Here is a 17,264-nt window from a genome sequence, read left to right as displayed (position 1 = left end):
GACCGTGTGTGTGTGCATGTGTGTGCATGCACATGTATTAGATCAAGCCTATTTTGTTGCTCCAATATTTCATATCCTTACTAATTTTAAATGTTTGTTCTCTGAATTATCCAATTAGAAAGAAAAAACAGGTAGAAGTAATATTTCTGTACCTAAGGAAAAATATGTAACATGAGTCTTATTTATCAAAATGATATGAAGAGTCCTTCAAAAATCAGTAAGTAGGTGATTGGTGAGTGTGATATGGCATGATTTAATTAATATTAAAGTTTTATGCAGTATAAAATGATATACAGTATTTATCATAATTTATTGCCTAAAGCTTATGCTAAAAATAATTACGGTATCATTAACATTATTACTGTTATCATCATCATTGACATGATTATCATCATAATCATTGATACCATTTATTGAGTTTTATTCTATAGTAGACACGTGCTGAATATTTTATATATACTACATCATTAATTTCTAGAAAAGTCCTCTGGAAAAGGTACTAAGATAACAGCTATTTTTAGATGAGGAAACTAAAGCTAAGTGATTATGTGGCATGTTCTAACTCAAATAGCTAACTGTTCCAGAGCCAAGTCTGAAAATAAGTGTGTCTGATTTTAAAGCCTACACATACTTCTGTACCTAGCCAGGTTGGTTTTTTACACATTTTCCCACAAAGATCATCTTTCCATTTATAGCAGTAATGTCGTGTGTGTGTGTGTGTGTGTGTGTGTGTATGCGTGTGTGTGTGTGTGCTTGCATGTTTCTCCCTGTGACCATATTCTCAAGCCACAGACACCTTTCCTTTCTTTGATCCTCATACCTGAACCTGGTTCACACAGACCAGGCTGATCTATTCAATCTGTGCTTTTCTTTCATGGTTGCACACAGAGGTAAAACTGCAGAGAATGCAGTTTTTCTTGCTCCCTCCATCTGTCTACCTGGAAGATTTCCTTCAGGCTATAGACATTTCACTGGGGTCCAAATCAAGCAAGGAATCATGACCTGAAGTTACAACCTGAGAAGAAAACAAAGAAGGTCCAAATAAGGAATTTGTTTCAAAACTGTTCTTTCATACTTCTACAAATAACCCCAAATAAGGAACTATTTTTTCCCTCCAGGGCAGAAATATCATTAATTCACAATATAGGCAAAAAGTAAGATTCTAACTGTATCAGGGTAGATAAACCTAACCTCAGATCGAGGTTCCAACAAAAGGGTAAAAAAATCTAAACCTAGTATTTCTGGATCTCTCAGGCTTTGCGAGACATTTTTCTGCTGAATTTGACTTCTATGTGCTTTCTTAAGTTTAAGAACCTATTTTCCCCTAATATTGCATATGTTTTACTCAGTGTCATTATTACCCAGATTCTCTTTTGATCTATTTTTCTAACCCTAACAAATATATTCTCAATTCATTACCTCATATGAAGATACATTTATTCATAACTACTTGATGTATTTCCAACCCAAGTGTAGCTGCATGTTAATAAAAATCAACATTCATTGCTTACAGGCAAATTACAAAATTTCAAGTGTTAGCCTCCCTGTAAGCATTAGTCTTCTTCCTGATCCTCAAATTGCATCATTTAACTGCATCGCTTACAAAGTTTACCGACAAGACTATTCCATCATAACACACATAGCATTTTTAGTTGCTCTTATATTTGTTCTTTTTTGCACCCTGCAAAGATTCTTACCATTTGATCACCAGAGACTGATTAATGTAGTTTTCTTTCACTATCTGTTTCATAGACATATCTATCTTTATAGAATGAATAGCTTTGCTCCAGGGCTAGTGGAAAATAAGGTTTTGTACATATTAATTTTTGATGAGTCTCTGTTATCACTATTTCTTCATGGAAAATGTAGGAAAGCCTCTTAGGAGACTGAGAATGAGATGCAGTCTAGTTTAGTAAACATACGCTTGGGCACTGAGATCAGGTAAAGATTGAAACTATATCACTTGTTCTCATTAGATGTGTGGCAATAAATAAGTCAATTTAACTCTCCTGTTCTCATATGATAGTTTAATAATGTATGTACAGTGCTTGGCACACAATAAAAACTCAATAGTTGCTCACCAAAACAAAGCAAAAACAGCCGCAGTGAAAAGTTAGAGGGCACATGGATTTCATACCCTTATTGAAAACCAGATTGTGTCATCAACCAATTAAACTTCACTGTCCACAGCTAAAATTATATTTGTACGTTAATTGTATTTTAAAAAAGTAAAAACTGGGTCGGGCGCGGTGGCTCACGCCTGTAATCCCAGCACTTTGGGAGGCCGAGGTGGGCGGATCACGAGGTCAGGAGATCGAGACCATCCTGGTTAACACGGTGAAACCCCATCTCTACTAAAAATACAAAAAATTAGCCGAGCGCAGTGGCGGGCGCCTGTAGTCTCAGCTACTCAGGGGGCTGAGGCAGGAGAATGGCGTGAACCCAGGAGGCAGAGCTTGCAGTGAGCCGAGATTGCGCCACTGCACTCCGGGCTGGGCGAAAGAGCGAGACCCCGTCTCAAAAAAAAAAAAAAAAGTAAAAACTGATATAATGATTAGAACAATTCATATTCTAGACACAAGTTCTGTTGATTTTAAGTGTTTGAATTTTTCATATAAAATTTGTGTCAGAACTTTGCCAATGTTTGTGTAAATCACAAACTAGCCTTCATGGTTCAGTTTTCCATTCTTGATCATTCATTCAATAAATATTTATATATCATTTACTATGCACTATGACTGTATCAGTTACAAGTAGTATAAGGTTGCACAGTACATTGCTCCTTCCTTCAAGGAATGCAAGGTTTAGTAGAGGAGACACATTCGTAAACAAATAATAAGAAAAAGCTTCATGTATTCAAATTTCTTGTTACAGAAAGTGCAAATGACAAATGTCATAAAACAGGCTGACCTGAGTCATGATAATGATTGTTGTAAAATTGTAAGATTCATAAAATTAGAGGCTGAGCAAGATGGTTGAAAAGAAAGCTCCACCGATTGTCCTCCTCTGCAAAGAAAACTATTTAACAAATATCTACACAGAAAAATCACCTTCACAAGAACCAAATGTCAGATGAGCACTTACAGTAACTGGTTTTAACTTCATATAGCTGAAAGAGGCACTGAAGAGATAGAAAAAAACAGTCCTGAGTGGCCGGAGCCACCCCTACCCCCAACAGCTTCAGCATGGTATGGAGAGCATCTCTGGGCACTGGGGGAGAAAGAACACGATCGTGAGGCATGGAACTCAGTGTTGTCCTATTGGAACAGAAAGGAAAATCAGACCAAACTCAGATGATGCCTGGCTACTAAGGGAGAACTTCAACCAGCCTTAGCCACAGGGGAATTGCGGATCTCTGAGGTCTGAACTTGTGTGCCTGCAAACCTTGCCACCAAGGGCTACAACACTCCAAGTAAACCTGAAAGGTAAAGTAGTCTGGGCCATAAGGACTGCAATTCTTTTTTTTTTTTTTTTTTTTTGATTCCTCAGGATTTTCTTTTCTTTTTTTTTTTTTATTATACTTTAAGTTCTAGGTACATGTGCACAATGTGCAGGTTTGTTACATATGTATACATGTGCCATGTTGGTGTGCTGCACCCATTAACTCGTCATTTACATTAGGTATATCTCCTAATGCTATCCCTCTCCCCTCTCCCAACCCCACGACAGGCCCTGGTGTATGATGTTCCCCTTCCTGTGTCCATGTGTTCTCATTGTTCAATTCCCACCTATGAATGAGAACATGCGGTGTTTGGTTTTTTGTCCTTGCAATAGTTTGCTGAGAATGATGGTTTCCAGCTTAATCTATGTCCCTACAAAGGACATGAACTCATCCTTTTCTGTGACTGCATAGTATTCCATGGTGTATATGTGCCACATTTTCTTAATCCAATCTATCATTATTGGACATTTGGGTTGGTTCCAAGTCTTTGCTATTGTGAATAGTGCCGCAATAAACATACGTGTGCATGTGTCTTTATAGCAGCATGATTTATAATCCTTTGGGTATATACCCAGTAATGGGATTGCTGGGTCAAATGGTATTTCTAGTTCTAGATCCTTGAGGAATTGCCACACTGTCTTACACAATGGTTGGACTAGTTTACAGTCCCATCAACAGTGTAAAAGTGTTCCTATTTCTCCACATCCTCTCCAGCACTGGTTGTTTCCTGACTTTTTAATGATGGCCATTCTAACTGGTGTGAGATGGTATCTCATTGTGGTTTTGATTTGCATTTCTCTTGGTGGCCAGTGATGATGAGCATTTTTGCATGTGTCTTTTGGCTGCATAAATGTCTTCTTTTGAGAAGTGTCTGTTCATATCCTTTGCCCACTTTTGGATGGCGTTGTTTGTTTTTTTCTTGTAAATTTATTTCAGTTCTTTGTAGATTCTGGATATTAGCCCTTCGTCAGTGAGTAGATTGCAAAAATTTTCTCCCATTCCGTAGGTTGCCTGTTCACTGTGATGAGCATTTCTTTTGCTGTGCAGAAGCTCTTTAGTTTTAATTAGATCCCATTTGTCTATTTTGGCTTTTGTTGCCATTGCTTTTGGTGTTTTAGACATGAAGTCCTTGCCCATGCCCAGAACAGAGCCCTCAGAAATAATACCACATATCTACAACCATCTGATCTTTGACAAACCTGACAAAAACAAGAAATGGGGAAGGGATTCCATATTTAATAAATGGTGCTGGGAAAACTGGCTAGCCATATGTAGAAAGCTGAAACTGGATCCCTTCCTTACACCTTATACAAAAATTAATTCAAGATGGATCAAAGACTTAAGTGTTAGACCTAAAACCATAAAAACCCTAGAAGAAAACCTAGGCAATACCATTCAGGACTGAAATTCTTAGGGGAGTCCTAGTGCTAAACTAGGCCCAGAGACAGTAAACTGGGGGGAAACATGACCTACTGAGACACAAGTTGTGGCAGCCGAAGGAGTGCTGACATCACCCCTCCCCTAACCCCAGGCTGCACATCTAACAGCTCCAAAAGATACTCATTCCTTATACTTGAGGAGAGAAGAGGGGAGAATGGGGAGAATTTTGTCTTGCATCTTGGATACCAACTCAGCCATTACAGGACAGGGCACTGGTCAGAGTCATGAGGACCCTGTTATAGGCCGTAGTTCCCAGATGCCATTTCTAGACACATCCTGGGCCAGAAGGAAACCCACTGCCTTGAAGGAAATGACTCATTCCTAGCAGCATTCATCATCTGCTAACTGAAGAGCCCTTGGACTCTGAATAACCACAAGTTTTACCTTGGTATTACCCCAAGGTCCTTGGATGAGCCTCCAGGACTTGCTGGCTTCAGGTGAGACTCAGCACATTACCAGTTTTGGTGGTTATGGGCCAAAACTCTTTCTATTTGAGAAAAGCAGAGGGAAAAGTAAAGGGAACTTTGTCTTACTTTAGGTACCAGCACAACCACAGAGTGTAGAGGAATAAGCAGGCCCTTGGGATCTCTGATTCTAAGAAGTGACACTTGGATGGCATTTCTGGACATGCCCTGGGCCAGAGGGGAGCCCACGACCATGCAGGGGAGTCCCAGGTCAGGCAAAATTCACCACAAGCTGACTTAAGAGACCTTGGACCTTAAGAGAATATCCAGGGTAGTCTGAGAGTACTCCACATGGCCTGAGGTGGAGACGGCTTCAGGGTGAGGCTCCTGTGCCTTTGGAAAGGGAAGAAAAGTGTGGAAGAACTACATCGTATGGTTTGAGTGCTAGCTCAGCTGAGATACAATAGAATACCAGGTAGACTCCTAACATTTTTTACTCTAGCCCCTGATGCCAGCCAGGATGGTGCTTTTGGACTCACCTGGGGCCTGGGGGACCTCACTTCCCAGAAGGGAGAGACACAGGCTTAGCTGCCTTTGTCACCTGTTGATTATAGAGCCCCAGGGCCTTGAGGAAACATATGCAGTAGCTAGGGAGTGGTTACCACAGGCCTTGGGAGAGACTCAGTGCTGTGCTGGTTTCAGGTCTGACCCAGTACAGTCATAGTGTTGGTGGGCACAAGGGTACATAAGTAAGTGCACCCTCAGCTTTAGGAGGTTCAGAACAAAGAAAGACTATATGTTTGGGAGAAAGTAAGGGAAGAGAATAAAATTTCTTAGTGGTAATCCAGAGAATTCTCTTGGATTTTGTCTAAGACCATCAAGAACCACAGCATTAGTGTGCTTGGTGTGCCCCCAAAAGCAGATAAAGCTTAGATCACAACATCCAAGTCCTTTTAAACATCTGAAAATCCCTCCCAAGAAGGAGGAGTACAAACATGTCTAGTAGTGAAGACTACAATAAATATGTATCTCTTCAATGCCCAGATATTGAAGAACATCTATCAGCATTATCACCATCCAGGAAAACATGACCTCACCAAATGAACAAAGAAGGAATTCAGAATCCTATAAGACATATTTAACAAAAAGATAGAAACAATCAAGCAGAAATTCTAGAGCTGAAAAATGCAATTGGCATACTGAAGAATTCTTTGGCATCCTTTAATAGCAGAATTGATCAAGCAGAAGAAAGAATTACTGGGCCTAAAGACAGGCTGTTTGAAAACACACAGTAAGTGGAGATAAAAGAAAAAAAATGAAGCATGGCTACAGGATCTGGAAAGTAGCCTTAAAACTGCAAACTTAAGAGCGGTTGGCCTTATAGAGGAAGTAGAGAAAGAGATGGGGGAAGAATGTTTGTTCAAAAAGATGATAACAGAGAATTTCCCAAACCTAGAGAAAGATATCCATATCCAAGTAGAAAAACATTATAGAACACCTAGCAGATTTAACACAAAAAGGACTACATTAAGGCATTTGATAAACAAACTCAAATCCTGAGTTAATTTTTGTATAAGGTGTAAGGAAGGGGTCCAGTTTCTGTTTTCTGCATATGGCTAGCCAGTTTTCCCAACACCATTTATTAAACAGGGAATCCTTTTCCCATTGCTTATTTTTGTCAAGTTTATCAAAGATCAGATGATTGTAGATGTGTGGTGTTATTGCTGAGGCCTCTGTTCTATTCCATTGGTCTATATATCTGTTTTGGTACCAGTATCATGCTGTTTTGGTTACTGTAGCCTTGTAGTGTTGTTTGAAGTCATGTAGCTTGATGCCTCCAGCTTTGTTCCTTTTGCTTAGGATTTTCTTAGCTATATGGGCTCTTTTTTGATTCCATATGAAATTTAAAGTAGTTATTTCTAGTTCTGCAAAGAAAGTCAATGGTAGCTTGATGGGAATTGCATTGAACCTATAAGTTACTTTGGGCAGTATGGCCATTTTCATGATATTGATTCTTCCTATCCATGAGCATGGATGTTTTTCCATTTTTTTGTGTCTTCTCTTATTTCCTTGAAGAGTGGTTTTGTAGTTCTCCTTGAAGAGGTCCTTCACGTCCCTTGTAAGTTGTATTCGTAGGTATTTTATTCTCTTTGTAGCAATTGTGAAGGGGAGTTCACTCATGATTTGGATCTTTGCTTATGTATTATTGGTGTATAGGAATGCTTATGATCTTTGCGCATTGATTTTGTATCCTGAGACTTTGCTGAAGTCGCTTATCAGCTTAAGGAATTTTTGGGCTGAGAAGATGGGGTTTTCTAAATATACAATCATGTCATCTGCAAACAGAGACAATTTGACTTCCTTTCTTCCTATTTGAATACGCTTTATTTCTTTCTCTGGCCTGATTGCCCTGGCCAGAACTTTCAATATTATGTTGAATAGGAGTGGTGAGAGAGGGCATCCTTGTCTTTTGCCAGCTTTCAAAGGGAATGCTTCTAGCTCTTGCCCATTCAGTATGATATTGGCTATGGGTTTTTCATAAATAGCTCTTATTATTTTGAGATATGTTCCATCAATACCTAGTTTATTGAGAGTTTTTAGCATGAAAGGATGTTGAACTTTATCAGCCTTTTCTGCATCTATTGAGATAATCACGTGTTTTTTATCATTGGTTCTGTTCATGTGATGGATTATGTTTATTGATTTGTGTATGTTGAACCATGCTTGCATCCCAGGGATGAAGTCAACTTGATTGTGGTGGATAAGCTTTTTGATATGCTGCTGGATTTGGTTTTCCAGTATTTTATTGAGAATTTACACATTAATGTTCATTAGGGATATTGGCCTGAATTTTCTTTTTTTGTTGTGTCTCTGCTAGGTTTTGGTATCAGGATGATGTTTCCCAGAACTTAAAGTAGAATAAAAATAAATACATAAAATAAATAAACTCCCAAACATCAAAGATAAATAAAGGATCCTAAAAGCAGCAGGAGAAAAAAAGAACTACCATACAATGGAGCTCCAGTATGACTGTCAGCAACATTTCAGTGGAAACCTTACAGGCCAGAAGACACTAGCGTGACATATTTAAAGTAAAGTACTAAAGAAAAAAAAAAAACTTTTACTCTAGAGTAGTATATCTGGTGTAATTATTCTTCAAACATGAAGGGAAATAAAGCATTTCCCAGACAAACAAAAGCTGAGGGATTTCATCAATACCAGACATGTTCTACAAGAAATGCTTAAGGGAATATTTCAATCAGAAATACAAGGACATTAATGAGAAATAAATAATTACCTGATGGTACGAAAAATTACTGGTCATAGTAAGTACACAAAAAAACATAGAACGTTATAACACTGTAACTGTGGTATGTAAACTACTCTTATCCTAAGCAGAAAGAGTAAACAATGAAAAAATGATAACTAAAAAATATTTCAAGACATAGTACAAAACAATGGGATATAAATAGAAACAACAAAAAGTTAAAAAGCGGGAGGGGGGATGAAATTAAGGCATAGAGTTATTATTAGTTTTTCTTTTGCTTGTTAATTTGTTTGCTTTTGCAAATAGTGCTAAGTTGTTATCAGTTTAAAATACTGGAGTTATAAAATAGCATTTGCAACCCTCGTGGTAATCTCAAAGCAAAAAACAAACAATGGATACAAAAAATAAAAAGCAAGAAACTAAATCAAATTACCAGAGAAAATTACCTACACTAGAGGAAGACAGAAAGGAAAGAAAGAGGAAAGTGAAGACCATAAAAGAACCAGAAAACAAATAACAAAATGGCAGGAGTAAGTGTTCATTCGTCAATAATAACATTGAATGTAAATGGCTAAAACTCTCCAATCAAAAGCCATCAGCTGGCTGGATGGATGAAAAACAAGAAGCATTTATCTGTTGCCTACAATAAACACACTTCACCTATAAAGACACATAGACTGAAAATAAAGGGATAGAAAAAGTTATTCTATACCACTGGAAACCAGAAATGAGCAGGACTCACGGCACTTGTATCAGACAAAATAGATTTCAAAACAAAAACTATAAGAAGGGACAAAAATGGTCACTATGTAATAATAAGGAAGTCAATTCAGCAAGAGAATATACAAATTTTAAATTTATATACACCCAACCCTGGAACACCCAGACATGTAAAGTAAATGTTATTAGAGCTAAGGTGAAAGACAGACCTCAATACAATAATAGATGGAGACTTCAACAATCAACTTTCAGCATTTGACAGATCTTCCAGAGAGAAAATCAACAAACATCAGACTTAATTCATACTATAGACCAAGTGAATCTAATAGATATTTATAGAATATTTCATCCAAGAGCTGCAAAATATACATTCAACATCATTTATTATAAGCTCTCATTATGTCTTCTATAATTTTGGGGTAATAAAATTTACACTTCAATACTTGTTTTGATAACTTGTATAATCCAACAACTATTTATTAAATTTTTAATCTGCCAGGCAATGTGGAAGGTACTGGATTAAATAAGACAATGTCAATAATGCATTTGATACATGGCAGGTCCTCAATATAAGATAGCTATTTAAATGGGCCTCCTGTATTAATACTAAAGTAACAACAATAGTTAAAATGTATTAAATATTTTCTATGTGAAACATGTTATATTACTTTGAATACTTACAATGGGCCAAAGGATATGGTTAACAGATATATTTGATGTGCTAATCAAGCATTTATCTTTATTATCTGGAAATGTTTCCCACAACTTCCAATAAAGGGACAGATTTATGTAGGGTCCTTTGTATGAGGTGACCCTGGTCTGTAGTTACCACTGATTGAACAAGTAACCGATTCTTAACTCAAAATAAGCCAATCAGTTTATCTCTGTCATTAATTGAAACAAAAGTCAAAATTTATAAAAATTTTGGTAATGATTTGGTAAATACTGGAGGTGTAAGCTTATGAAGACTGAACTGTCAGTTATTTTAGCTATATGCATCCACAGAAGTCAATTCAGTATAGAGTAGCAGGAAAAGCAATAGCTGCAGAGAGGGATTCAGTAAGAACACAATATGTGGCAGCTGGAAGACAGAATAGTGGTGAGGGGAGCTGGGAGAGGTATTCAATGAAATTGGGTTGTGAAAATTCCTTATAGATTCCTATGATAATGTCTTTTCAATTTAAGCTAGTTTGGTACCTGTAACCAAACATGCTCTATTATAGGTAGGTTTACCTTGTTTTTATAGATAAAGAAAGAGGATAACAAAATTTAAGTCAAATTTCTCTAAGTCACAAAGCTAGCATATGGCATAGATATGACTCAAAGTAAGATTTGCCTGGCACCAAGACTTTTTTTCTTCTAACTCAATTGTACTCTTACCTACCTTTTCTGTATTGTATTTTGCTATAAGCAAAATAGGAGTACTTTCTATTTTGCATGTCTCTTTTGAGGATTAGATGACATAATGTTTATAAAATGCATAGAAAAATGCCTGGCATTTAGTAGCTGCTTAATAAATGTTATTTCTCTTCTCACCTTTGAGATGGGTAAAACAGGTATGGATATTCTCCTTATACAAGTAAGCTAACTGAAAGATGTAAGTGTCTCCCTAAAGTAACATAAGGCTCAAACACTTGTTTGTTTAAGTTGAACTGAGTGTTTCTCCTAATGAAGCATGCTGCTTTTGATTAATAAAATGTTTAGCCTCTTAATTAAGAACAGAGACACTGGTATAAAGTTTAATCTCACGTTTAGAAGCATAAAACTTGGAATATTGTTTGTTGTAAATGCTTACTTATTTCTCCTGGAATCTATCGTTTAAATGGATGATCTAGAGGAAAAGTAACTGAAAAATAATTTTACCCTATCAAATATTTCACTGTTTTTAGTGATTACTATCTTGTTTAGTGGTTCCTTGCCTTTTTATTTTAAATATTTAATGGATGAATAAAGATCGTATTTGTTCAAGGTAAACAACATGATAATTTGATACAAATGCATCGTATGATTACCACACTCAAATTAATTAACACATCTATCATGCTGTACCTTAGACCCTCAGAACTTGTTCATCTTATAACTGAAAGTCTGTACCCTTGGACCAACATCTCACCATTTCCCCTTAATCTCCAGGCCCTGGCAATCACCATTCTTTCTGCTTTTGTAAGTTATATTTTTTTAGATTCCACATTTAAATGAGATCATATAGTATTTGCCTTTCTGTGTCTGGCTAATTTCACTTAGAATAATGTCTTCAAGGTTCATCCATGTTGTTGCAACTGGCAGATTTCCTTTGTTTCCATGGCTGAATAATATTCCATTATGTATATGTACCATGATTTCTTCATTGATTCATTTGGCAGTGGATACTTAGGCTGTTTCCACATGTTGGCTGTTGCAAACAATTCTGCAATGAACATGAGGGTGCAGAAATCTCTTTGAGATACTGACTGCTTTTCCTTTGGGTATATGCCCAGAAGTGAAATTGCTATATTATATGGTAGTTCTATTTCTAATTTTTTGAGAAATATCCATGCTTTTTCCATGATGTATCAATTTACATTCCCACCAACAGTACACAAGGGTCTCTTTCTCCACACCCTTACCAACATGTATCTCTTGTCTTTTTGATAATGGATATAATAATACGTGTGAGGTGATACTGTGGTTTTGATTTGCATTTCCTTTTATAATTTTTTAAAATTTATTGTTTGTTGAGGTAAATATACATACAGATAATTTGCAATGTTTACCAATTTTAAGTGTAAAGTTCAGTGGTGATAAATACATTTATGTTCCTCTGTTTCCCTTCATTCATCCTTCACCTTTTCCCTTCCAACCTCTAGTAACCACCAATCTACTTTATCTTCATGAGATACAGGTTTTTAGATCCCACATGAGTGATAACATGCAATATTTGTTTTCTGTGCTTGGCTTATTTCACTTCCACTTAATAGAATGACCCCAAGTTCCATCCATGTTGCTGCAAATGGCAGGATTTCCTTTATTTTATTACTGAATATTATTTTATTGTGTGTATATATAAGTGTAAATATGTGTGTATATATATACACATATGTAACATATATACACATATACACATATGTAATATATACACATATACATATATGTGTATATATTATATATATATGCACACACATATATATATATACCCTGATTTATTTATTCATTTATTTGTTGGTGGAAACAGGTTGTTTCTGTATCTTCGTTATTGCAAATAGTGCCTCAATGAATGCATTTCCTTTGGGTGCATACCAATCAGTGGGATTGCTGTATAGAATGGTAGCTTTATTTCTCATTTTTGAGAAACTTCCACACTGTTTTCAATGACTGTACTAATTTACATTCCCACCTACAGTGTACAAGGATTCCCTTTTTTCACACCCTCATCAACACATCATCTCTTGTCTTTTTGATAATAGCCATTCTAACAGCCATGTTGTGATATCTCTGTGGTTTTTATTTGAATTTCCTGATAATTAGTGATAGTGGGCACATTTTCATTTACCTGTTGTCATTTGTATGTCTTCTCAATAAGGTTATTTTATTTGTTTTATTTATTTATTTATTTTTTGCTGTTGAGTTACTTGAGTTATGTACTTTGGATATTAAATGCTTATCAGATATACGGTTTGCAAAAGTTTTCTCTCATTCTGTAGGTTTCCTTTTCATTTTGCTGACTGCTTTGCTGTGTAGAAGATTTTTAGTTTATTGTAGGACTACTTGCTTATTTTTGCTTTTGCTTCCTGTGCTTCTGGTGTCATTTTAAAGAAATCCATTGCTGAGGAAAATGTCAAGGAGCTTTTTCTCTATGCTTTTGAGAGGTGACAGCATGCTGACAGTCCTCACAGCCCTCGCTCGCTCTTGGCGCCTCCTCTGCCTGGGCTCCCACTTTGGCGGCACTTGAAGAGCCCTTCAGCCCACGGCTGCACTGTGGGAGTCCCTTTCTGGGCTGGCCAAGGCCAGAGCCGGCTCCCTCAGCTTGCAGGGAGGTGTGGAGGGAGAGGCACGAGCAGGAACCGGGGCTGCGTGCGGCGCTTGCGGGCCAGCTGGAGTTCCGGGTGGGTGTGGGCTTGGCAGGCCCCACACTCGGAGCAGCCGACCGGCCCTGCTGGCCCCGGGCAATGAGGGGCTTAGCACCCGGGCCAGCAGCTGTGGAGGGTGTACTGGGTCCCCCAGCAGTGCCAGCCCACCGGTGCTGCACTCGATTTCTCACCAGGCCTTAGCTGCCTTCCCGCGGGGCAGGGCTTGGGACCTGCAGCCCGCCATGCCTGAGCCTCCCACCCCCTCCATGGGCTCCTGTGCAGCGGGAGCCTTCCCGACGAGCGCCACCCCCTGCTCCATGGCACCCAGTCCCATCAACCACCCAAGGGCTGAGGAGTGAGAGCACACAGTGTGGGACTGGCGGGCAGCTCCACCTGCAGCCCCGGTGCGAGATCCACTGGGTGAAGCCAGTTGGGGTCCTGAGTCTGGTGGGGACGTGGAGAACCTTTATGTCTAGCTCAGGGATTGTAAATACACCAATCAGCACTCTGTATCTAGCTCAAGGTTTGTAAACACACCAATCAGCACCCTGTGTCTAGCTCAGGGTTTGTGAATGCACCAATCGACCTTCTGTATCTAGGTACTCTGGTGGGACATGGAGAACCTTTACGTTTAGCTCAGGGATTGTAACTACACCAATAGGCACTCTGTATCTAGCTCGAGGTTTGTAAACACACCAATCAGCACCCTGTGTCTAGCTCAGGGTTTGTGAATGCACAAATTGACACTCTGTATCTAGCTACTCTGGTGGGGCCTTGGAGAACCTTTGTGTTGATACTCTATATCTAACTAATCTGGTGGGGACCTGGAGAACTTTGTGTCTAGCTCAGGGATTGTAAACACACCAATCAGCGCCCTGTCAAAACAGATCACTTGGCTCTACCAATCAGTAGGATGTGGGTGGAGCCAGATAAGAGAATAAAAGCAGGCTGCCCGAGCTAGCAGTGGCAACCCGCTCGGGTCCCCTTCCACACTGTGGAAGCTTTGTTCTTTCGCTCTTTGCAATAAATCTTGCTACTGCTCACTCTTTGGGTCCACACTGCTTTTATGAGTTGTAACACTCACCGCGAAGGTCTGCAGCTTCACTCCTGAAGCCAGAGAAACCAAGAGCCCACCAGGAGGAACGAACAACTCCAGACGTGCCACCTTAAGAGCTGTAACACTCACTGCGAAGGTCTGCAGCTTCACTCCTGAGCCAGTGAGACCACGAGCCCACCAGAAGGAAGAAACTCTGAACACATCCGAACATCAGAAGGAACAAACTCCAGACGCGCCACCTTAAGAGCTGTAACACTCACCGCGAGGGTCCGCGGCTTCATTCTTGAAGTCAGTGAGACCAAGAACCCACCAATTCTGGACACACTTTCTTCTAGCAGTTTTACAGTTTCTGACATTACATTTAAGCCTTTGATCAATTTCTAGTTAAATTTTGTATATGGTGTAAAAAAATCACCCAATTGAGAAAATAAGTAATTAACTTCTGTTTGCAGATGAATGATGTTCTATATAAAGAACCCTAAATACTCCACCACAGAACTGTCAGAACTAATAAGTGAATTCAGTAAAGTTGAAAAATACAAAACTAACACACAAATATTTGTTATGTGTCTATACACTAACAAGAAACTGTCTGAAAATAAAAACCAAAAAAATCCCATTTATAACAGCATCACCAAAGAGGTGAAAGATCTGTACATCGGAAACTATAAAGCATTGATAAAAGAAATGGAAGAAGGCATGAATAAATGGAAAGATACTCTGCGTTCATGAATTAGAAGAATTAATATTGTTGAAAAGTCTATATTACTAAAAGTGATCTACAGATTCAATACAATCCCTATCAAAAGTCCAATGTCTGTTTTTTGCAGAAGTAGAAGAACAATTTTAAATCTTGTATGGAACCACAACAGATCCTGAATAGCCAAAGCAAATTTGAGAGGGAAAAACACAGCTGGAGTCATCATACTTCATTTTTTCAAACTATACTACAAAATAATCAAAAAGTATGGTACAGGCATAAAAACAGACACACAGACCAATGGAACAGAATAAAGAGCCCAGAATTAAACCCAAAAAGCCATGTTTAACTAATCTTTCACAAGGGTGTCAAGGATACACAGTGAGGAAGGGAAATTTTCTTCAATAAATGGTGTTGGAAAATCTCAATATCCACATGCAAAAAGATAAAAGTGAACCCTTGTCTTATGCCATATACAATAATTATATCATTTGCTTTTCCACATACTTTTCAAGTAAGAAATTTAAACCAATTTTCAAACAGAATAGAGGCCATTTAGCATTAGAATTAATTATCTATTTTTGCTGTTCTTAACTTCAAATATATTACTACTACCTTTTTTCTTTGCATGTAGGCAAATCAAGACCTTACACAATATGTTCAATCTTAAAAAAATAAAAATGCTATAATTGCAATATATTCACACTGAGTTGTATAAGATAATTTAATTCAATTATAATTTCAAAATAAGCGAAAGAAAACATAAATTTCAAATATTTGCACAAGCAAAATTAAAGACTTCTAGGCTCTCTGAGGATTTCCTTCTTAATATTAAAACACTCTACTGGAAATACAGTAATATCAAAGACAATTTTATTCTGATTCCTCTAAAATCCACTGTTGTTGATTGTTATGTTTAAGGAATCAAAATTAAATGGTGATACAAGATTAATTTTAAATCCCAATTATTACAAAAAAACAGATATCAGCAATCAACTTCTAGCTTTAAAAATAAAATATCATCACAAAATATTGTTTATTTGATTACGAACAGTGAAAACATTCACCATTTAAAGCAGGAGTTGGCAAACATTTTCTGTAAAGGGGATGATAGTAACTGTTTTAAGTTTTATGGACCACACGGTCTCTGTTGCAAACTATTACTCATCTCTGTCATTGTAGTGTGAAAGTAACCAGATACAATACATAAGTGAATGGGCATGGATATGTTCTAATAAAATTAATTTATTGACATAAAATTTGAATTTCATCTAATTTTAATGTGTCAAAAATATTCTTTAAGAGCTTTTTCTTCAACCACTTAAAGATGTAACAATCATTCTTAAGTTGAAGACTGCAGAAAAATAAGTAGAAGGCCAGATTTATCCTATGGCTGTAGTTTTCTGGCCCTTTATTTAGGTAACTTTTGCTGCCCATAGCTGCATATCCTCTATTAAGTGGAGCAGTAGCTGATGGAAATTAATATAATCTCATACAATTAACTATAAAGAATAATTTATAAGGATGCTAGCATCTCATTAAGTTATAATAGTAAATTAAGTGGAGATATGACTACAGTCCCAGGGCTAGCAACATCTCCCTAATAAGAACACAAAAAAACCTAATTGTAAACTTCTGTTTTTCTAAGAAATAGCATAGGTAATAGAAATTTCTAGACCTTTTATATTTTTACTACAGCCAAAATTTAAAATCGTTTCCTGAAGACATTTTAGAGAAGCTGCCAACTTATAGAAAAATTAACTAATTCAAACACCATTTCTTCTTCCCAACTTTCATGAAAATGCTAATAAGCGATATACCTAATAAATGGGCAGTATAGAGAGAAATTGAATTAAATGTCCAGATATATTTATCATGAGGTCACTCAACTGACCAAAAGTGGGCTATGTGTAAATATATCTGTAGCAAAACATTAAACCATTATGCAACATTTTTAGAAGATTTTTTTTATGCTGTGTGCTGACCGGGAATGACTGATTTTTGCTCCAATACCAAGCAATCTTAAGACCTCATTTACTCAAAGCAATAAACGTTTATTTTTTCCTCAGAGTACATGTGTTTCACAGGTCGGCTAGGAGCTGTGTTACATTGTGTCTACCCTGAGACCAAGGCTTAAAAGAGGAGCTACCATTCAGGATGCTGCAAGCAATTGAGATGAAGGTAAAG

The sequence above is a fragment of the Hylobates moloch genome, unplaced genomic scaffold (genome assembly GCF_009828535.3).
Source record: "Hylobates moloch isolate HMO894 unplaced genomic scaffold, HMol_V3 SCAFFOLD_7, whole genome shotgun sequence".
In the NCBI taxonomy this organism is placed as follows: domain Eukaryota; kingdom Metazoa; phylum Chordata; class Mammalia; order Primates; family Hylobatidae; genus Hylobates; species Hylobates moloch.
The sequence above is the reverse complement of the archived record's forward strand: the minus strand, read 5'-3'. Positions refer to the sequence as shown.